The sequence below is a fragment of the Anguilla anguilla genome, chromosome 1, assembly GCF_013347855.1.
Source record: "Anguilla anguilla isolate fAngAng1 chromosome 1, fAngAng1.pri, whole genome shotgun sequence".
Taxonomy (NCBI): domain Eukaryota; kingdom Metazoa; phylum Chordata; class Actinopteri; order Anguilliformes; family Anguillidae; genus Anguilla; species Anguilla anguilla.
In genome coordinates this window covers 832,501-856,060 of record NC_049201.1, presented here as the reverse complement: position 1 = coordinate 856,060, position 23,560 = coordinate 832,501, and the positions used below count along the sequence as shown (strand labels likewise).

Below are 23,560 nucleotides of genomic sequence, written 5' to 3'. Positions count from 1 at the left end.
TTATTAAAAACAAATATTAAAACTGTTATTAAGCTGTTATTTAAACACTCCACATTATGATTTTATTGCTGTTTTTAGAGGAAGGTGTTAAAGTTGGTTTTGTGGAATCTTCCAGGTAGTGAAGTATGCATTGAGTGCATTGAGGTGTTTATTTGTGAGTATTTGTGCAAGTTGTACTGCACAAGGTTGTGCAGACGTGCGTAAGCATGTTAGGGTGCACACGAGCATGTTAGGGTGCACACGAGCTTGTTCTGTTGCAGTTTAAAGTAGAGGCTGTCTTGGGGGAGGAAGGCTTTTGGCCTGACACCGTGGAAACTGACTCACAATGCATAACCACACCCTGATTTTATAGTGCTTAATTTATAGGCATTTAAATTGAGATATGGGGATATTGAATAGCAGGGGACTGTTGCAGTTTTAAACCCTTTTAGACACACAGGGATCCACAGGGACCCACAGGGACCCACAGGGAAATCAATACAACAGCAGTGTGTGTAGATGATTGCCACCGAACTGCTGCTGCCCAGTACCCAGCCATGTCCACCCTGTACCCAGCAGTGCCCACCCAGTACCCAGCCATGTCCACCCTATACCCAGCAGTGCCCACCCTGTAACCAGCAGTCCCCACTCTGTACCCAGCCGTGTCCACTCTGTACCCAGCCGTGTCCACCCTGTACCCAGCAGTGCCCACCCAGTTCCCAGCCATGCCCACCCAGTACCCAGCCTTGCCCACCCTGTACCCAGCAGGGCCCACCCAGTACCCAGCTGTACAGGTTAGCGAGCAGTCAATTAGCAACACTGATTTTTAAAGATCTTCTACTGGTCTTTTCTGTGGGTAGAAGATGTATTCTTTGTTGAAGACTGGATGGTAGAAAGACATTTAATTGACATTTAATATGTTGGACGCAATCGATCGGCATTTTGGAATCGACTGATTTTGGTAATCATTCATTTTTTGTCCCCAGACAAGCTGACATTTTGAATCTGGAGAAAGTAGCGGGTCTGCTGGAAACATGGCCCAGTAACTGAGCGCCGTTCTCCCTGTCTCTGGGATCAGAACGCCCCAGCAGCTGCACACAAGCTTCTTTCCCCTGACCCAGCAGCTGAGTGCAGGTTCCTTCCCCCTGACCCAGCAGAATCAGCACAGATTACCCCTGACCCAGCAGCTAAGCACAGATTCCCCCTGACCCAGCAGAATCAGCACAGATTACCCCTGACCCAGCAGCTGAGTGCAGGTACCTTCCCCCTGACCCAGCAGAATCAGCACAGATTACCCCTGACCCAGCAGCTAAGCACAGATTCCCCCTGACCCAGCAGAATCAGCACAGATTACCCCTGACCCAGCAGCTAAGCACAGGTTCCCCCTGACCCAGCAGCTAAGCACAGGTTCCCCCTGACCCAGCAGCTAAGCACAGGTTCCCCCTGACCCAGCAGCTAAGCACAGGTTCCCCCTGACCCAGCAGCTAAGCACAGGTTCCCCCTGACCCAGCAGAATCAGCACAGGTTCCCCCTGACCCAGTTGCTGAGTGTATCATTGCGTTGATGAGTCCAACACCCATACAGACACATTGCCTTAGGAGTGTAGAGACTGTGCGGATGGCAGTGAGCATGCTCAGTGTGGAAGCAGTGTGTCCCTGTGCGTGGCAGCAGTGTGTCCCTGTGCGTGGCAGCAGTGTGTCCCTGTGCGTGGCAGCAGTGTGTCCCTGTGCGTGGCAGCAGTGTGTCCCTGTGCGTGGCAGCAGTGTGTCCCTGTGCATGGCAGCAGTGTGTCCCTGTGCGTAGCAGCAGTGTGTCCCTGTGCGTGGCAGCAGTGTGTCCCTGTGCGTGGCAGCAGTGTGTCCCTGTGCGTGGCAGCAGTGTGTCCCTGTGCATGGCAGCAGTGTGTCCCTGTGCGTGGCAGCAGTCTGGGTCCCTGTGCGTGGCAGCAGTGTGTCCCTGTGCGTGGCAGCAGTGTGTCCCTGTGCGTGGCAGCAGTGTGTCCCTGTGCGTGGCAGCAGTGTGTCCCTGTGCGTAGCAGCAGTGTGTCCCTGTGCGTGGCAGCAGTGTGTCCCTGTGCGTGGCAGCAGTGTGTCCCTGTGCGTGGCAGCAGTGTGTCCCTGTGCGTGGCAGCAGTGTGTCCCTGTGCGTGGCAGCAGTGTGTCCCTGTGTGTGGCAGCAGTGTGTCCCTGTGTGTGGCAGCAGTGTGTCCCTGTGCGTGGCAGCAGTGTGTCCCTGTGCGTAGCAGCAGTCTGGGTCCCTGTGCGTAGCAGCAGTCTGGGTCCCTGTGTGTGGCAGCAGTGTGTCCCTGTGTGTGGCAGCAGTGTGTCCCTGTGCGTAGCAGCAGTCTGGGTCCCTGTGCGTAGCAGCAGTCTGGGTCCCTGTGTGTGGCAGCAGTGTGTCCCTGTGCGTGGCAGCAGTGTGTCCCTGTGCGTAGCAGCAGTCTGGGTCCCTGTGCGTAGCAGCAGTCTGGGTCCCTGTGTGTGGCAGCAGTGTGTCCCTGTGTGTGGCAGCAGTGTGTCCCTGTGCGTAGCAGCAGTCTGGGTCCCTGTGCGTAGCAGCAGTCTGGGTCCCTGTGCGTAGCAGCAGTCTGGGTCCCTGTGTGTGGCAGCAGTGTGTCCCTGTGCGTGGCAGCAGTGTGTCCCTGTGCATGGCAGCAGTGTGTCCCTGTGCGTAGCAGCAGTGTGTCCCTGTGCATGGCAGCAGTGTGTCCCTGTGCGTGGCAGCAGTGTGTCCCTGTGCGTGGCAGCAGTGTGTCCCTGTGCGTGGCAGCAGTGTGTCCCTGTGCGTGGCAGCAGTGTGTCCCTGTGCGTGGCAGCAGTCTGGGTCCCTGTGACGCGTCGCTGCAGAGCTGAATGTGTCACTGATGGCTCCACCATGTCGCTAACGGACGCGCTCTCAGCCCCGATGAGCAGAAGCGTTCGTTTCGTTCCTCTTAAGACTGCTCATTCTGGTGATCACAAAACTGAAACTCCATTCAAAGCTTCCTGACATCTATGCAGAATTTACCTTTCAATGCTAAATTACACCTGTGTTCCTTTTTCTCCTGACAGAACTCTGCCTGGAACACCATCTGCAATTCACTTCATTAAACTGCAGAAACCTTCCACCCACTCATCTCCTTTTACGGAGGAACAATTTATTCTAACAATATTAAATTGTAACACTCTGGTCATAAATGTAAAACACATTTGCTTTCGGCTTGGAGAGCGAATGCTGATAATATTTCTCCCCGGGTATAATTCCCCGTCCGCTCTGAGTGCTCTTGGCTGTCTGTTCATGAACAACAGGGAAGTCGGCATCAGTCAGGGGCAGCTCTGCTTCTTTCTGCCTCTCATGGTGGTGAAGCAGGCGCGGTTCATGGTGGTTCACGGTGGTTCATGATGGTGAAGCAGGCACCGGTTCATGGCGGTTCATAGCGGTTCATGGCGGTTCATGGGGGTTCATGGTGGTTCAGGATGGTGAAGCAGGCGCGGTTCATGGCGATTCATGGGGGTTCATGGTGGTTCAGGATGGTGAAGCAGGCGCGGTTCATGGCGGTTCATGGCGGTTCGTGGCGATTCATGGGGGTTCATGGTGGTTCAGGATGGTGAAGCAGGCGCGGTTCATGGCGGTTCATAGCGGTTCGTGGCGATTCATGGGGGTTCATGGTGGTTCAGGATGGTGAAGCAGGCGCGGTTCATGGCGATTCATGGGGGTTCATGGTGGTTCAGGATGGTGAAGCAGGCGCGGTTCATGGCGGTTCATGGCGGTTCGTGGCGATTCATGGGGGTTCATGGTGGTTCAGGATGGTGAAGCAGGCGCGGTTCATGGCGGTTCATGGCGGTTCGTGGCGATTCATGGGGGTTCATGGTGGTTCATGGTGGTTCATGATGGTGAAGCAGGCGCGGTTCATGGCGGTTCATAGCGGTTCATGGCGGTTCGTGGCGGTTCATGGGGGTTCATGATGGTGAAGCAGGCGCGGTTCATGGCGGTTCATAGCGGTTCATGGCGGTTCATGGGGGTTCATGGCGGTTCATGGGGGTTCAAGGCGGTGAAGCAGTGCTTGGTCTCATTCTACACGATTGGCCATATCTTCCTGCTTTTTAGCTGGATTTGCTAATCACAGTTGTCACTTGAAGAGATGTAACTTGCTATCGCTGGTATGGTGTAGAGCGTTCTGTAGTGTAAACCTGCAGTGAACACAGCATTGAATCTGATGAAAGCTCCTGTGGGTAAGCATGGTGAACGCAGTATTTTATAGGCTAATAACTGCCTTGTCCAGGATCGATTCTGCCACACGAATGCTAACCTCAATAAGCCCTGGAGCAAAGGTAGGAGATAAATAATTCACGTGTGACTCGGTAACTCTGGAGACAGTGACATGGGAATTGTTAGCCCGTTCCCTAGCATTTCTCTCATGCATTTTTTTCAGCAAATAAACAGTTTCAGGCAAAAACAACTTCCACAGAGACATATGAAAATAAGGCCTATATATAGCAAGCATGTATAAACTGCCATAAACATCTAATGATATGTTTGTCTCAGAGGTTTGACAGACAATTATGATTATGATACATGAATGTTACATGAAAATACATGAAAATATCCCCCCCCCCCCCTCACCAGGATCAAACCAAAGTCTTGGGGCAGGTGGAATCCAAACCATAGCTCTAGGGCGGGTGGAACCCAAACCAAACCTCTGGGGCGGGTGGAACCCGAACCCAAACCAAACCTCTGGGGCGGGTGGAACCCAAACCAAACCTCTGGGGCGGGTGGAACCCAAACCAAACCTCTGGGGCGGGTGGAACCCAAACCGTAGCTCTGGGGCAGGTGGAACCCAAACCGTAGCTCTGGGGCAGGTGGAACCCAAACCAAACCTCTGGGGCAGGTGGAACCCAAACCGTAGCTCTGGGGCGGGTGGAACCCAAACCAAAGCTCCGAGGCGGGGTACTGCCTCCTCCTCCCTGTGGTCACCTGACCAGCAGCATGAACCACTGTCCATTTTAAATCCTCCTCTAACTTGTTCAACTCTAAAATTCTCCATTAAAAACAAAATAAAGCATCTTTTGAGTGGTTTGGTTCTGGGGGAATTGTAGGATTGGTTTCTGTGGGAGAAACTCACTGACCCATGATTAATTTATATTTTCAAGGTCCAGTAGTTTTCTTAGAAAGTGCCATCTTCTCTTTTACTGTGTTACATAACCTATTTACTGTGTCCTTGAGACTGGACTCCTGTCTGTATGGTGGAGACTCACGCTGTCACATGAAGAGAGCGAGAGAGAGAGATGCTCAAGTGTGTGTGTGTGTGTGTGTGTGTCTCTCTCTCTTTTACTATTTCTAGAAATTCCATGGCAGCTGGGGTAGCTACCTACTGTTTGGCTGCATTTCCTTGTTTCCCTGGACTCTCTGGGATTGATTGTAGTTTAATGAGCCATTTCCTGTGAAGGTCCCTTGCTTTCTATGGTTGACCACAGATATCTTCAGCTCTGGTTTCAGGAAGCTGAGTTGCATGACCAGGTGAATGATCACAAAGTAGATTATTCTTACAAAGAGCGGCCTTTATTTACTCCACTAAGGCACCTTCCCCATCTGAATTAGGCGGACTGCAAGGTGTTCATTTTCATTCGGTGCAGAATGCATCTTTTAAGAGCTTGGATGATGGAGCAGATCAGCACGGCTGTTTAAATCTTTATGAAGCTCAATGATTGTGGGGGAGATGCATGTGTGCAGTGGAGGATGGGTTATTTGCCTTCATAAGTAATAATAAATCTGATTATAGCTACCCGATCCTCAATTTGATTTAAATAAGGAGAGCATATGGCTTCATTACTGAAATAAAACTACCACGCTGCCAAAAACAGTGGACAGCTTTATAACTGATGTTTCTCGAGGAAAATATTCAACACTAAGCGTACCAGCTTTGTGTGGTTACTGAAATGCAAAACAACAACATAAACTTTTTTTTTTTTTTTTTTTAATAATGTGGTGGATGGGTGCTGAGGCAGGTGTTTTATGAAGCAGTTAAACAGCCTGCTGTATGTAAATTGAGCAAAACCACATGCTATGCTAGTGAAGACTTACGCTACTAAAGTTTGGAATAAATTTAGCAAAACTTTCAGGTGCTTCTTTTTGCCATAATGTTCATTTATAACAGTCATTCCGCCCACAGGACTATCAATAACGTCACGTTTTTATTGTGGAGCCCACTGACGTCTGCTTTCATGCACAAACCAACAGCAATTCCAGAAGTTTCCTGTAAGCATGGCAGCCTGTATATGCAACATTACTGACAACTGTCCGTCACTCCTCTAGAGCCCCGCAGATGTCTGCATTTACCTGTTTACCTGTTTACCAGTTTACCTGCCCCTGTTCATCTGCGATTCTCTCCGCTTCAGTCTGAACATGACGGAATAAACACAAAGCAGGTTCAGAATCCATGCACTTAAGTCATGGCATTGCTTAGAAAGTAGATTGTAGCAGGAACCTAAGAAATTTAAGAAATTCAGTAATCCTCAACGTAAGCTCCTTCTCAATATAAACACTTAAGCCACAGAATTTGTCCCATGGGGCTTGAACTAATAATATTAAAGCTAGCGGTGACTTACGTTGGCTCCTACAAACCTGGCAGTGGACATTTTGGAAAGCCGGTATAATATTTAATTCTTTCATATGGACAAACTTAAAAAGATTTTATCTGCCAGCTGTGTGATTGTTTAGCTGGCACTGTCTGTGTTTCTGTGATCATTTAGCTGGGGCTGTCTGTGTCTCTGTGATCATTTAGCTGTGGCTGCTTGTGGCTCTGATCATTTAGCTGGAGCTGACTATGTCTCTGTGATCATTTGGCTAGGGCTGTCTGTGTCTCTGTGATCATTTAGCCAGTACTGTCTGTGTCTGTGATCACTTTGCTCGGGCTGTTTGTGTTTCTGTGATTATTTAGCTCAGGCTGTTTGTGTTTCTGTGATCATTTAGCGGGGACTGTTTGTGTCTCTGTGATTGTGTAGGCAGGGCTGTTTGTATTTCTGTGATCATTTAGTCAGGCCTGCTTGTGTCTCTGTGCTTTTTTAGCTGTTTATTATCTGGTTATTTATGAATATGATGTGTTCTGCCAGGCAGGGTGTACTCCGTTGTGGAAATCACACAGATCTGAATGTGATTAACAGATCTCTGGGAATACCCGACTCTGGTAGTGCTGGTGATAAGAACCACGCCTGCGTGGCCATAAACCAGTCTGAAACCCAGAGGGATCTTTAAAGGCGTCATCTTGAACAGAACTGCAGAGACAAACACCGCACGTCACCCCCCCCCCCCCCCCCCCCCCCCCCCCCCGCCCCCTGAAGTGAAGCATGAGACCACTGCTCCAGCTTTCTGTGCTCAAACACAGCATTTCTGCACCCAAACACATCATTTCTGCAGCAGACACTTAGTTTAACCTGAAAAACCTGTACCTGCCATTCTAACCTGCAGGGAGTCTTACCCTCACAGTTACAGGTGTGTAATACTCACCCATATAGTTACAGGTGAGTAACACACACACACACACACACGCATGAATGCACATGCACACACACGCACAGACACTTTCAACCTTAAATTGATGTTTCTATGTGGTGTGGGCTGCAGGTCCCAGTTCCTCTGTATGTGTTTACAGTAAAGTGGTAACAGATTGAGGTCACTCTCGTTCTCTGTGAAAAACACTTACTGTCGTTCCCCAGGCGCGGTGAGCCACAGCAAGCACTCTGCCGTCTGCATTAAATCATCCGAGGCTCCCCATATGAATGTCACGCCTCTTTGAAGGGAGCCATTATGTCCTTTCTTTAGAGAACTATCAGGATCCCCACTTCCACATGCTAATGTGATGTCAATAAAACAGCGCTTTGAAACGCAGTGCTGTCTGTGCCCCCCCTGGCCTAGCAGGAAGCACAGAGAGTCTGATCATCATCACAAAAAAACATGAACAAGCCAAATAATAAAGGAAAAAGAAAATACCATTCTGTTATGAGCAAACTAGCAAAAAAAGGCATGTCACCGTATGCAGGATCATTTATGAAGTTATGTATTCATTTATAATTAATATTCTAGACCTACATGTAAGCATTACTTATATAGATATTTGAAAAATGGGCTAATGCTTATGTAGTACTCTTATCATAAGTGCCTTCTAACCAGCATGTAAAAAGCCTGGTTATTATGGACAAGTGATACAATAACAGCTTCTGCCATTAATTTCACAATGCTTATTGATATATTTAGAATTTATGACTATCTGCATGGTATTCAGAATACACTCATACACTCTTATCTGCAGTAGCTTAAAAAAAGTAGGAATCATTACCTGCATTATATAAACCTACAACATATTAATAAAATGACTGAAGTGTTATCTACCTTAATTTTTTTTTAAACCACTGGTTGCCTAATAACTTAGGCAACCAGCCCCTTCTGGGGCTCCCAACCTCCCCCATCCATCCCAGAGTCTGCCCCTCCCCCATTCATCCCAGGGTCTGCCCCTCCCCCATCCATCCCAGGGTCTGCCCCTCCCCCATCGACCCCAGACTCTGCCCCTCCCCCATCCATCCCAGAGTCTGCCCCTCCCCCATCCACCCCAGGGTCTGCCCCTCCCCCATCCATCCCAGGGTCTGCCCCTCCCCCATCCATCCCAGACTCTGCCCCTCCCCCATCCGTCCCAGAGTCTGCCCCTCCCCCATCCATCCCAGGGTCTGCCCCTCCCCCATCCGTCCCAGAGTCTGCCCCTCCCCCATCCATCCCAGACTCTGCCCCTCCCCCATCCATCCAAGAGTCTGCCCCTCCCCCATCCATCCCAGGGTCTGCCCCTCCCCCATCCATCCCAGAGTCTGCCCCTCCCCCATCCATCCCAGACTCTGCCCCTCCCCCATCCGTTCCAGAGTCTGCCCCTCCCCCATCCATCCCAGACTCTGCCCCTCCCCCATCCATCCCAGAGTCTGCCCCTCCCCCATCCATCCCAGAGTCTGCCCCTCCCCCATCCATCCCAGTGCCTGCCCCTCCCCCATCCATCCCAGAGCTGCCTGTTAATCAGGAGCGTTCCACAGCAGCTGTAATTAATGTGGCCCTTCACTCAAGCCTTTTCTGAAATCCGGCAGGGTCCCCCACAGGCCGTCTGAAGCGTCCCGCTGCAGCAGGGTCGTTCCAGGGCGCTCCCGAGTTTTGTCTGAATAGCCCTCCTGGTGCAGCTCGCTGTGCTGAAGCCTCTCAGATTAGCCCTCCTGGTGCAGCTCGCTGTGCTGAAGCCTCTCAGATTCGCAGCGGCGCTTCACTGACTCAGATCACATCTCTGATAGATCACTGACATGAGTTCCACCAATATTCATATATGCACATGCACACACACTTTCTCTCTCATGCACACTCTCACTCCCACACACACACACACACACACACTCTCTCTTTCGCATACTCAGGCACACAATCTCTCTCTCTCTCTCACACACACAAGCACATGCGCGCACACACACACACTCTCTGTCATGCACACACACACACACAAACACACATTTTCTCTCATGCACACATACACACACACACACACTCACAGGTCTGAATCTGTGTCTTTCTGCAGGCTGGTGTATTGGTGTGTTTTTGTGTTTCTCTCTGCAGCCTCACAGCCTGCTGTAGGCTTCAGACAGAGAGCAGGAGGGACAGAGAGCCTGCAGGTGTGCCAGGTGCTCAGGTGTAACAGGGCTGCCGTGCGTCACACAGGTGACGGCCACACACCCTTTGCTGTACCCCGGAGATTAAACTGCACCTGTACTCCAGATTTAAATACTGTCCCATAAAGGTCTGCACCCTGAAGCGTCAAACCCAGAACATCAGAGCCAGGGAGGAGAGCACTTGCAGTAAAATGGGGATGTGTCTGAAGGAGCGCGTTTCCTTGGAAACCCCTCCATCTGGCCCGGCGTCCCTGCCGGCCCGTGGCCGTGTGATCTCCGCTGAAAGTGTAAATGAGAGCGTGGCATCCCAGGCTCCCCTCCAGCCCCACAGAGCCCCGTCCCACTCCCCACAGAGCCCTGTCCCACACCCCCACAGAGCCCTGTCCCACTCCCCACAGAGCCCTGTCCCACTCCCCACAGAGCCCCGTCCCGCTCCCCACAGAGCCCTGTCCCACTCCCCACAGAGCCCTGTCCCACTCCCCACAGAGCCCTGTCCCACTCCCCACAGAGCCCCGTCCCGCAGCCCCACAGAGCCCCGTCCCGCACCCCACAGAGCCCCGCCCCACTCCCCACAGAGCCCCGTCCCACTCCCCACAGAGCCCCGCCCCACTCCCCACAGAGCCCACTCCCCACAGAGCCCCGCCCCACTCCCCACAGAGCCCACTCCCCACAGAGCCCTGTCCCACTCCCCACAGAGCCCATTAAAGCAGCCTCCCCTCCGGCTCCCCCACCTCCACCCCCCCCTCTGGCCCACCTCCACCCTCCCCCCCCCACCGCCTCCACAGAGCCCTGCTGCTGTGCACCAGAAGGCCTGTTTGTTCAAACACTGCACTGCCTGCTATCATCATTCCCTCATATCAGCCAGAACTGCGTCTATCCTCAAATGAACTCTCTCACTGGAATTTATTATGATGATGATGATGATGATGATGATGATGAGTAGTAGTAATAGCAGTAGCAGTAGCAGCAGTAGTAGTAGCGATAGCAGTAGCAGGAGTAGCAGTAACAGTAATTATTATTATTATTAGTAGTAGTAGTAGCAGCAGCAGTAGCAGTAATAAAGGTGTTATTAGTTTCCATACACTTAAAGAACTGCCATAAGACCAGTCATAAACAATGACTTCAATTAACAATCAAGCACAAAATGACATTTTTTTAAAATCGTGTCGTTATTAAAAGATCGATCTTGATTATTATTTAAAGTTGGATTAATGTGATTCTTTGTTTTTTCCCCCTCTCTTACTTTACTTGGAAACAGCGTGAGTGTCTACATCGCCTGCCGTAATCTTTGGGACAGAATGACCTCGGGAGACTCGTGGGTATTTATAATAAATCTGCGTAACATTTTTCAAACACCTGAGAGGAATTTGCGATATAAATCTGGCGTACTAACACATTCCTATTGAATTTATGCCATCATAGAATTTTGTGTGGAGAGCATGAATGTTTTATATTTCATATACAACTGAGTGCAAAAGAATGTAATGAAATAAAACTACAAAAAATGTCCTTCAGTAAATACGACTTTACACAAGGCCATATTTGTAATGCATCATGGAGAATAGCTGTCCGCCTGTTCGGCTTTGAAATGGCTGTTTTCATCCTGCTTTCGTTGGTGTGCTCTAATGCAGACACAACCTTCTTGTTTAAAAGCAACAGAGCCATTTTTCAGACAACTTTAGCATGTACACAGTAAAAGGTTCCGTTTTAACTCTGTATTGCAACTTTAACTCTGAATTTTACCTATGATTTCCCACCTCACACTCTAACAGCACCTGATGACATCCACACTGCCCCCCTCAGGGGATGGAAAAGTTCCTTTTATGTTGAAACGTTGAAGTGCATTAAAACCACTTCCAATTGTGCATTAAAACAAGAAAAATATTTTTAGATGACATATTTTACAGCATGCTATTTTGATACTGTAATGGCTTTAAGGCTGTTAGAAGTAGAAAAATGAAAATACTAAAATATAAATACTGTAAATGTAAAATATACAAAGCTTTCACTAGAATACTTCAGGTTTCATGTTTAGGAATGCATGAACACTGTGTACTCAGAGGTTGTTAAAAGTGTGAAATGCCAGTTTAAGTTTTCCTGGTTGTGTGCATTTAACAAACTCATGACACTTTTAAAAGCAAAAAAATAACAGAAAAAAACTGAAACTGTAATCACTTCATCATTAAACTGTCTGTACTGCAAGTGCTGTCAGCAACAACAGTGGAATTCAGCGGTATTCTGTGAACTCTGTGTCTCGTTTTCTCAAAGCTGGGCGAGAGAACCCGTAACAGTGTGTACCTTGCCTTCACTGCCGCTTATCTGATGAGGACTGGTTCGGTTCCGTTTCGAGATGTGCTGATCAAAAAGTTGGAGACAAGCTGACTACTTCTGTTTAGCAACAGACGGAAACAGCATATTACATGCCAAAGGTCATCATCTTTTGTCTTGAAAGTGAAAGAACTGCCCATTAGTATTGAGCAGAGAGACACTAGCAGCCCCTTCGATCCATCACAATAACATTAGGTCCAGTTTACTGTGCGTATATCTCAGAAAAAATATCTCTGATGCTTTTTTTTTTTTGGAAAATGGTAGAATCATATATCAAAATAAAAATGCTGTGTATTCATTGAAGGCTCAACATAGGTTGTGCTTTTCTATGTAAAACTTCCAGGCATCTACAATGTAGATTCATCTGAACGTAAAAAAGTGCATCCAAAATAAAAACTCCTGTATAATCCACTGCGAGACATTCAGCCATCGCTTGTGTTCTCTGTGCTCCTGTTTCTGGCCCGGTGGAGTTTTTGCCGTTAATCAGCGTTTCGTTGAGCAGTAAATGTAGCTGATAGTGTGTACGTTTAGTCTCATTGGTGATTGCACTTATTCAGTAATTCGGCTAATCAATTAATTAAGTTGAATGTTGCAGATCGATGCGTTTTCTAATGAAATAATCGCTGGAGTTTTCGTCTGAAGCACCCATACCTCAGACTCCAGGGAAATCTACGGCGAACAGGTGCTTTATGACCCGAATGCTGATTCTATAATTTGCGTTTTTTGTATAATTTGTTTTGTGTGCATTTTGTACGTATCTCAGAAAACAAATGTAACCTTTTTCAACCTCATCTGACATGCCTCGATTCACACTACTTTCAAAATGAGAAAACAACCTGAGCCGCTTCTGCAATGAGAGAAGCCAAGGGAATTACTGATAAAACATCTACTGCTTAAACAAGAACAAGAGAGAAATACTAAATACACACTCAGCCCCGATCTATGGCTTAACACACTGTACATACACACTCAGTCCATATCTATGGTTTAACACACTGTACATACACACTCAGTCCATATCTATGGTTTAACACACTGTACATACACACTCAGTCCATATCTATGGTTTAACACACTGTACATACACACTCAGTCCATATCTATGGTTTAACACACTGTACATACACACTCAGTCCATATCTATGGCTTAACACACTGTACATACACACTCAGCCCCGATCTATGGCTTAACACACTGTACATACACACTCAGTCCATATCTATGGCTTAACACACTGTACATACACACTCAGTCCATATCTATGGTTTAACACACTGTACATACACACTCAGTCCATATCTATGGTTTAACACACTGTACATACACACTCAGTCCATATTTATGGTTTAACACACTGTACATACACACTCGGTCCATATCTATGGTCTAACACACTGTGCGCGTGTGCGTTCAGGTTAATCTGGATACCTGATGTGACATTAAACCAAAGCAGTCTCAGGTGTTTCATGCATTTATGGATATAAAATAGGAGTGAGCTCTGACTGAATTGTATAATTACACATATGCATATCATAGCAGCATCATAAACTGATCTGCTACTGCTACAGCTGTTACATCCCAATGACCCTGTTACCCTGTTATATGCCAATTACCCTGTTACATCCCAATGACCCTGATACCTTCTTATATCCCAATGACCCTGATACCCTGTTACATCCCAATTAGCCTGACACCCTGTTACATTCCCGATTACCCCGATATTCTGAGTTACATTCCCAATTAGAGCCCTCTCCGCCCTCTCTCAGCGTGTCAGCAAACTCCTCACCTGTGAGATTACACCAGACCCCAAATATGACAAGGGCAGCCAGTACCCATTAGCCTAGCCCTGCACTTTGAGTCACAATATGAGTCCTGACAACATGTTTATTACCACTTAGCCCCAGCGGCACCTCCCTCGCTCCGTCTGTGACCTTCACCGAACCCTTCCTCTTCAGCCCACTCAGAAAGGCTGCCGCTGAGGCTAGTGTGCCCCTACAGGCCACACACGATACTGCAGGAGAGCCAGTGACTATTTTACACCATACAGACCACACAGTACTACAGGAGAGCCAGTGACTATTTTACACCATACAGACCACACACGGTACTGCAGGAGAGTCAGTGACTATTTTACACCCTACAGGCCACGTGCGGTACTGCAGGAGAGCCAGTGACCATTTTACACCATACAGACCACACACGGTACTGCAGGAGAGCCAGTGACTATTTTACACCCTACAGGCCACACACGGTACTGCAGGAGAGCCAGTGACTATTTTACACCATACAGACCACACACAGTACTACAGGAGAGCCAGTGACTATTTTACACCCTACAGGCCACGCACGGTACTGCAGGAGAGCCAGTGACTATTTTACACCATACAGACCACACACGGTACTGCAGGAGAGCCAGTGACCATTTTACACCATACAGACCACACAGTACTACAGGAGAGCCAGTGACTATTTTACACCATACAGACCACACATGGTACTGCAGGAGAGCCAGTGACTATTTTACACCCTACAGGCCACGCACGGTACTGCAGGAGAGCCAGTGACTATTTTACACCATACAGACCACACACAGTACTACAGGAGAGCCAGTGACTATTATACACCCTACAGGCCACACACGGTACTGCAGGAGAGCCAGTGACTATTTTACACCATACAGACCACACACGGTACTGCAGGAGAGCCAGTGACCATTTTACACCATACAGGCCGCACACAGTACTACAGGAGAGCCAGTGACTATTTTACACCATACAGACCACACAGTACTACAGGAGAGCCAGTGACTATTTTACACCCTACAGGCCACGCACGGTACTGCAGGAGAGCCAGTGACTATTTTACACCATACAGACCACACACGGTACTGCAGGAGAGCCAGTGACCATTTTACACCATACAGACCACACAGTACTACAGGAGAGCCAGTGACTATTTTACACCATACAGACCACACATGGTACTGCAGGAGAGCCAGTGACCATTTTACACCATACAGGCCGCACACAGTACTACAGGAGAGCCAGTGACTATTTTACACCATACAGACCACACAGTACTACAGGAGAGCCAGTGACTATTTTACACCCTACAGGCCACGCACGGTACTGCAGGAGAGCCAGTGACTATTTTACACCATACAGACCACACGCAGTACTACAGGAGAGCCGTTCGCTTATGCCCGATCATCGTCTGACTCTGAACACGAGGACGGCCCGATGTGCCTGCGCCAGAGACGTGGCTCGGCTGAACGGTGGTGGTGCTCGGGCGGGTGACCTTGGGAGCGTAAGCTGTGCTGAGAGATGACTAATGGAGTCTGACTACACGACCTGACGTGGGGGAGAAAGCAGGCCGGGAACACGCTGTTCTGAGAACGTGAGCGTGCTGCGCGAACCGCACAAAACCACACAGGCTCCTGGCCTGTGATTCACACGCGGCTCCGCGGATGGGGAGCGCTACAGCAACACACCAACCAGCTGATCTGAGGTCAAAACTAAAGGACAGGAAGTTGTGTCCCTGACAGGCATTGGCTTGGCAGTGAGAAGCATGTGCTATAGATCCGATCAGCAGCTGGCATAGGAGCGATCCGTAGGTGGCATAGGAGAGATCAGTAGCTGGCATAGGAGCGATCCGTAGGTGGTATAGGAGAGATCAGTAGGTGGTATAGGAGAGATCAGTAGCTGGCATAGGAGCGATCCGTAGGTGGTATAGGAGAGATCAGTAGCTGGTATAGGAGAGATCATTAGCTGGTATAGGAGCGATCCGTAGGTGGTATAGGAGAGATCAGTAGCTGGTATAGGAGCGATCCGTAGGTGGTATAGGAGAGATCAGTAGCTGGTATAGGAGCGATCCGTAGGTGGTATAGGAGAGATCAGTAGGTGGTATAGGAGAGATCAGTATCTGGTATAGGAGCGATCCGTAGGTGGTATAGGAGAGATCAGTAGGTGGTATAGGAGAGATCAGTAGGTGGTATAGGAGCGATCAGTAGCTGGTATAGGAGAGATCAGTAGCTGGTATAGGAGCGATCAGTAGGTGGTATAGGAGAGATCAGTAGGTGGTATAGGAGAGATCAGTAGGTGGTATAGGAGAGATCAGTAGCTGGTATAGGAGCGATCAGTAGCTGGTATAGGAGCGATCAGTAGCTGGTATAGGAGAGATCAGCATTGCATGCCTTAATCGGTGTGTTTAACTGCACAGCACAGCTTCAGGAAAGACGCTGAACACTTCAGTTTGCAGAATAACGTGAAGCCACGGCTCAGTGCCTGTAGAATGCTTTAGGGCACAGAGATGTGCTCTGTGATCATTCTAAAACAAACGGACTGTATGTGGCCTCTGGAAGAGCTCCAGGGATAACTCAAAAGATTTCGTGTTACTCTTTCCTTTTCTTCACACCTTTTAAATGATTCATTTTGATCTTCCGGTCTCATTAGCGCAGTGAAGGGCAGTGCTGGCTCATGTATATTTTATGGCAGTACCTCTTATTTATTGTGTGGCTCCGTTGACTGGAACATCCCAATTACAGCTAATCTGGATGAAAAAGACATTTTTACACGGAGTGCAGCTTTTTATTCTTTATTTTGCCTGGAGGGCAGTGTAGTTTGCCTAGTGTGGTGTTCCCCATGTGTCTATAACACACAAATGGCCGTGATCTCTGATAGGGGTGATGCTATGGCCTCCTCTCTTCTGAGATTTCCTTTATACGGAGCTGCCACTGCCCACAGTACTGCAGACCAGACAGAGCAGGCAGCTCACAGTTTGGGGGTTCAGCGCTTGAGCTGTGTTGTTGTGCGGCCAAATATAATAAAACAGCACAAAAATCATCACAAAAAGCTTAGGGATGATGGTGATGGCTATATAGTGGAAATTTAAATTTTTTCTTTGTTTAATGGTCCTGGAAATTTTGTGGTCATCGTACTGATTAAGCCTTGTGGTCCATTTCTCAATGAGCTCAATACTCCTGGAGTGTGTGTGTGTGTGTGTGTGCATGCGTGTGCGCACGTGTGTGTGTGTGTGTGACCTACAGTTTCTTAAATCCAAGTGGAATTTCTATCTTTGAAATACAGGAAGTCTTCTAGGAACATCAGTGTGGCCTGATTTTACTGAATAATTAATGTGGGATTTTGTGAAAAGCGCGTCTTTCAGTGGTGGTTCAGAATGCCTGGTTCTGTGATGGGCTTTTAAAGTTTGATAGTCATTAGTCAGGGCTGAATGAGGCTATCAGTGCGGTCTGATGAGGGGGGGGGGGCTGGCCTGGGCTCAGAGCCCCAGCGGGAGATGTGAGTCAGAATCATCCTGCTTATTAACAACCTTTTCTTCCAAAAGGAGTCACTCAGAGGAAAGGGTGATCTGAATTGTAATGAGCAGAATGTATCTCTCACACATTTCATCCATGTTTTTCCTCTAGACTGATCCTCTGTATCAGACACTGATCCTCTGTGAGAGAAGCTGATCCTCTGTGTCAGACACTGATCCTCTGTGAGGGAGGCTGATCCTCTGTGTCAGACACTGATCCTCTGTGAGGGAGGCTGATCCTCTGTGTAAGAACTGATCCTCTGTTAGGGAGGCCGATCCTCTGTGAGAGAGGCTGATCCTCTGCATGAGAGGCTGATCCTCTGCATAAGAGGCTGATCCTCGGTGAGGAAGGCTGATCCTCTGCGTAACAGGCTGATTCTCTGTGAGGGAGGCTGATCCTCTGTGAGAGAGGCTGATCCTCTGCATGAGAGGCTGATCCTCTGCATAAGAGGCTGATCCTCGGTGAGGAAGGCTGATCCTCTGCGTAACAGGCTGATTCTCTGTGAGGGAGGCTGATCCTCTGTGAGAGAGGCTGATCCTCTGCATGAGAGGCTGATCCTCTGTGAGAGAGGCTGATCCTCTGCATGAGGCTGATCCTTTGTGAGGGAAGCTGATTCTCTGTGAGGAAGGCTGATCCTCTGTGAGCGAGGCTGATCCTCTGCATGAGAGGCTGATCCTATGTGAGCGAGGCTGATCCTCTGCATGAGAGGCTGATCCTATGTGACGGAGGCTCTATTGTCTGTGACTAGAGTTTACTGATGCAGTTTCTATTATCTGAGTATCCATGTGCCTGAATGTGTCCAATCGGATTACTGCATGCTATGCCGGGGAAAGGCACAGTTGTTCCACAAACATTGAGCCACAGAAACGGAAGCATGTAACAGAGACTATAGCCACACACACTGAAGCGTGAAACAGAGACAAATGCAAGCCCAAGCGCAGGAAGGGTGTGTGACGGAACCGTGACAGAAGCGTGGCAGCTGGCCGCCTGCTGCAGAGACTCCGCACGGCTGTTAATATAAAAGATAAATAACCAGCCTGTACTGGAGAAAGCGCTCTGGAGGTTTTATATTTTACAGACAGGCTCAGAAACATGCCAGACCTGAAGGGAAGCAGCACACGCTGCAATGTTTGCTGGAGACAGTCTAATCTCCATAATTGGGTACATACGCTTTTCCTTCACACCTGAGGTACTCGGAGAATGTCTGAGCAGCACGACAGCCTTTTCTTTCCAGAGGAGAACTGATGCCTCATCCGAGCAGGGGGAACACAAAGAGCGTTACAAAGAACAGTAAGAGTTATATGGGACAACACTGCCATTTACGCTGAAAATGACCTCTCTCCTGCTCTCTGTCCCTCTCTCTCTCCCACTCTCTATCACTGCCCCGCTCTCTCTCCTGTTCTCTGTTCCTCTCGCTCTCTCTCACCTCCTCTCTCTCTCCTGCTCTGTCTCTTCCACTCTCTCGCTCACTCTCTCGCTGTCTCTCTCTCTCACTCTCTGTCACTCCCCCCTCTCTCTCCTGCTCTCTTCCACTCCCTTTCTTGCACTCTCTCTCTCTCTGCCTCTCTCTCACTCTCTTTCCTGCTGTCTCTCTCTCACTCTCTGTCACTCCCCCTCTCTCTTTCTCTCTCCCACTCTCTATCACTCCCCCCTCTCTCTGCCTCTCTCTGTTGCTCTCCCACTCTCTATCACTCCCCCCCTCTCTCTCTCCCACTCTCTCAATAGCTGGGTGTTGAAGGCAGGTTCTGCATCAGTCAGTTACAGTGGTGGATTTGCAGCAGGTTTTTCCATCAGCGATGACGTCCTGTAGATTCTGAGTCTACATCACTGTTATCAGAACCTCATTTTCCCCAGTGATTCCTGCCCTCTGGCAGAGCATAAACTGCAGCCGCAACGCAGGCCCGAGTCAGTCTGCTTTTCAACCCTTCGCTCATTGAACCAACCAAGCCTCACTCACTCTCACATTTAACAAAAATCTGTCCTAAATCATGGGCTTCAGATATATATTTTTATTAATATATTTTCCTACTCATTTTGTGTGTGTGTGCGTGTGTGCACGCGCGTGTGAGTACGTGTGCGTGCGTGTTTATTAGCACCTTTCTTACTTCTGTCTCCTTGCTCCCAAAGCCGTTACAAAACTTCTGCTCATTTTTTTATAACGGCGTGTTCACTGTGTACAGACTATTACAGTTTGCACGCAATTTCAGTCGTTTATCTTTAACGAGCTGAAGCCATATTATTACACTGCGGCTCTACGGCCCGATACTGGTCGTGCCCGAGAGCGCAGCTAGTCGCTATTATGCAGTTCTATTACAGCTGGGGCTTATTACCAGAAATCTCTGCGTCAATGGGAAGTCGGGGGAGAAAGCACAGTGGCAGGCGGCACACATCGCCTGCAGTGCCTATTGTCATAGCAAGGGCAATATATAACTCCGCAGTGGCGTCAGGTTGCGGTGCCTGCAGTATCAAGGGTAATGCTACACTGGACAGAATTCACAGTAGCGTTGAGGGCGATTGCGTATCTGAGACATGAATTCATAAGAGTGCATTTATGACAGCAGGAATAAATATGAAACATTTTGGTACATTATATTCTATTATTATAAACATGCCTTTCTCATCAACTAAAGGGCATGAAATTCCTGATGGTTCGTTATATTAGCTGCGCATAGCCATTTCCCATCGCGCATTTATTAATTATTACTTTCTACTACTACATTTTTAATTACGATAGCTCCGCGCCGTACAGTTTGATCTTGTTTGCTCTGCGAACGATTATGGCTCCTTCAGGGTAGCGCAGCGAATTTTACCCGAAGCGCTAAACGCCAATAATCGCCCTTTTCACCAGGCGCTGCTGATTCGCTGCTGAGAAGTTCTGCCAGGTGATTTGCGCGAGTCACACCTGCGATTTGAGTCACACCTGTTACGGCTTAATTACTCGCGCATGCGCGGTGGATTTACCACGCACAGCAGGAGTTCCAGGTACGCTTTTATGGAATAACAATTGTTTACATGTGTTATTTGGTACATACGTCGAAAAAAACTAAAATAGCGTCCTTTTAAGTGAGATCCGCTGAGGGAATTTCCACTAGGCCGGTACGCTAACAGTTTGGAGATGAAGAAATAAGTTTGAGTGTTTGCAGTGTATTGGCAACGTGTGCGAACAGCCAACCATCGAATTGCGTTTAGGATGAAAACAGTTTGCGATATTGTTTTTGTCGGTGTGGTGGGTATTCATGGAGTGTAACCACAATCAAATCGTGACTTATTTAAGAGTAAATATCACACTGTATGCTATAGAATCTGCACTAAAGATGTTAAAGCCTGTTCAGTCAATAAGTGGACAAGACTGTAAAATGACGCGAAACCAAAAGTCATCATCCCTAAGACTGTTATAGCGTCATATTACAAACTTTAAAAGCCTTATTTGTGCACGTAACAAGACTAACTGGTGAATACTAGTGTAACATTTGTAATTTTCCGGATAGTCTGGTTATAGGTATAGGGTTCATCTCAGCTTTGGGGGAGACTGCTGGACCGCTTAGTCTGGCAAGCATGCTAGTCGAGCGATTTATTTATTTATTTATTTATTGGGAAGGAACTTAAACCAGCTATCTAACCATAAACGTTCGCTGGCTTTCTGAATACTAATTCTGTCATTGTGTGCGTAAGCTCGTTATCTGAATATTAATTTTGTCATTGTGTGAGTTAGCTGGTTAGCTGATGTTGGAGGCTCATTTAAACACAGCATTCACTGCAATGTGCCCCTGACTACAGATGACTGGAGGATGTCTGCTGATGTGATCTCCTAAAAGGAAGGATGTTTGTTCCAATCCCACGATGACTCACTGCTTTCTTTCTGCCATTTGACCTCTGACACTCTCACCCTGACCTCCGACCTCCAGAGGAACCATTGTGTGTGAGGTAGGTGATGAGGGCCCGTTTCAGGATTTCCCATGTTTCTGTTCTTGATTATTTAACTAATCAATAATTTATTTGAGCTGATTATTATTATTAATAATAATAATAACAATAATATTATTATTATTATTATTATTATTATTATATGATAGTCATGAATACTAGCTGCTGACCACATATGCAGTGAAATGCAAAGGTTCAGTCACACAGTTTCTGTTGTTTCGGCTCTTGTGCTCCATCACACTGGATTTGGAATAAAACAGTGAGGTTAAAGAGTAATCGCAATCACTGTTTCAGCCTGGTTCCGCCTACCACTCCGCTCTGAAAAACGCTTCCTGGGGTGGGCGGAGTTGGTGTGTCCATCTCATTTTCATAAAGTGTTCTATATGCAAATTATTTATACAGTGTAGTGGTGCCTGGCTCATGGAACTTGGATTAAACTGCCAAACAAGGCATTTCCGATCAAATATTAATCAAGATTCAGCCATTACATGAACTGTTTCTCGCCTCAGATGTTCTCAGAAACATATTTTAGTGGAATATGAAAGAGTTAATGAACAGGCTGCCATGTTTCTCTGGGGGGGGGGGGTGTTCTCAGGGCCATGGTGTTCTCTCCCCCCTGCAGTGACTGCAGTATTTCCCCACGCTGTTTTAGACCAGCTCAGTGTGAGGATTCAGAAGCATAAGCCTAGTTTTGTCAATTGTTTCTGGACTTGAAAATGTCTGAAAGTCCTGCTGGCTAATTCTGGGCTCCAGGGGATGTGAGCGGGGTGGTCTGTGTGTTAGACGCTCTCTGTACAGCGCAGAGGATGTGAGCAGGGTGGTCTGTGTGTGAGACAATCCCAGCCCAGCGCAGAGGATGTGAGCAGGGTGGTCTGTGTGTTAGACGCTCCCAGCCCAGCGCAGAGGATGTGAGCGGTGGGTCTGTGTGTGAGACACTCCCAACACAGCTCAGAGGATGTGAGCAGGGTGGTCTGTGTGTTAGACGCTCCCAGCCCAGCGCAGAGGATGTGAGCGGGGTGGTCTGTGTGTGACGCTCTCTGTACAGAGCAGAGGATGTGAGCGGGGTGGTCTGTGTGTGTGACGCTCTCTGTACAGAGCAGAGGATGTGAGCGGGGTGGTCTGTATGTGTGACGCTCTCTGTACAGAGCAGAGGATGTGAGCAGGGTGGTCTGTGTGTTAGACGCTCCCAACACAGCGCAGAGGATGTGAGCGGGGTGGTCTGTGTGTGACGCTCTCTGTACAGAGCAGAGGATGTGAGCGGGGTGGTCTGTGTGTGTGACGCTCTCTGTACAGAGCAGAGGATGTGAGTGGGGTGGTCTGTGTGTTAGACGCTCCCAGCCCAGCGCAGAGGATGTGAGCGGGGTGGTCTGTGTGTGTGACGCTCTCTGTACAGAGCAGAGGATGTGAGCGGGGTGGTCTGTGTGTGTGACGCTCTCTGTACAGAGCAGAGGATGTGAGCGGGGTGGTCTGTGTGTGTGACGCTCTCTGTACAGAGCAGAGGATGTGAGCGGGGTGGTCTGTGTGTGTGACGCTCTCTGTACAGAGCAGAGGATGTGAGTGGGGTGGTCTGTGTGTTAGACGCTCTCTGTACAGAGCAGAGGATGTGAGCGGGGTGGTCTGTGTGTGTGACGCTCTCTGTACAGAGCAGAGGATGTGAGTGGGGTGGTCTGTGTGTTAGACGCTCCCAGCCCAGCGCAGAGGATGTGAGCGGGGTGGTCTGTGTGTGTGACGCTGACCCGCTCGAGCTGCTCCCAGCACAGTGGAAACATAAAGGATAAAGGATAATCTCCCTCCTTTCACCAAATCAGCCTCCGAAAAAACCCAATTTACCCTGCCAGTACAGAGGCTCCAGAAAAGAAGCTTTTTTATAAAATAATTATGAAATTTCAAGTTGTGTGGCTCCTTTTTCACTGCTAAATTACTGCCGCTGTTTCCTTGGTAACATCAGAACATCAGCAGGAAGTAATAAACCTGCAGCATGAGCAGTCTGTGTGACCCACATCCACCGGCAGGAGTCTGTCTGTCTGTCCTTACTGACCTCAGTCACAGCAGGTGTGAGTCGGGTTGAGTCTGGGTCGGGTTGAGTCTGGGTCGGGTTGAGTCTGGGTCGGGTTGAGTCTGGGTCGGGTTGGGTCTGGGTCGGGTTGAGTCTGGGTCAGGTTGGGTCTGGGTCGGGTTGAGTCTGGGTCGGGTTGGGTCTGGGTCGGGTTGAGTCTGGGTCGGGTTGAGTCTGCTGTGTCCGGTTTAAAATGAAGCCGCAGCGTATTTATCATCGCTGGAATGTTCACACGGTTGTTTGTTCGTGGTGTATGATATTGCTGATTGCCAAACATGAAAGTACTTATTACC

General features: G+C 48.5%; 1 long non-coding RNA gene across 4 annotated transcripts in view; it reads left to right on the top strand.

Moving 5' to 3' along the window:
- The first annotated feature begins 20,169 nt into the window (after positions 1-20,169).
- The window catches only part of LOC118208625, a 53,494-nt gene continuing 50,103 nt past the window's right edge, over positions 20,170-23,560 (top strand). For 2 of the 4 annotated variants that reach the window (XR_004761600.1, XR_004761599.1), the window contains exons 1-2: positions 20,170-20,269; positions 21,065-21,211. This is a non-coding gene — a long non-coding RNA (uncharacterized LOC118208625). The other 2 variants (XR_004761601.1, XR_004761602.1) reach the window with 2 other exon arrangements.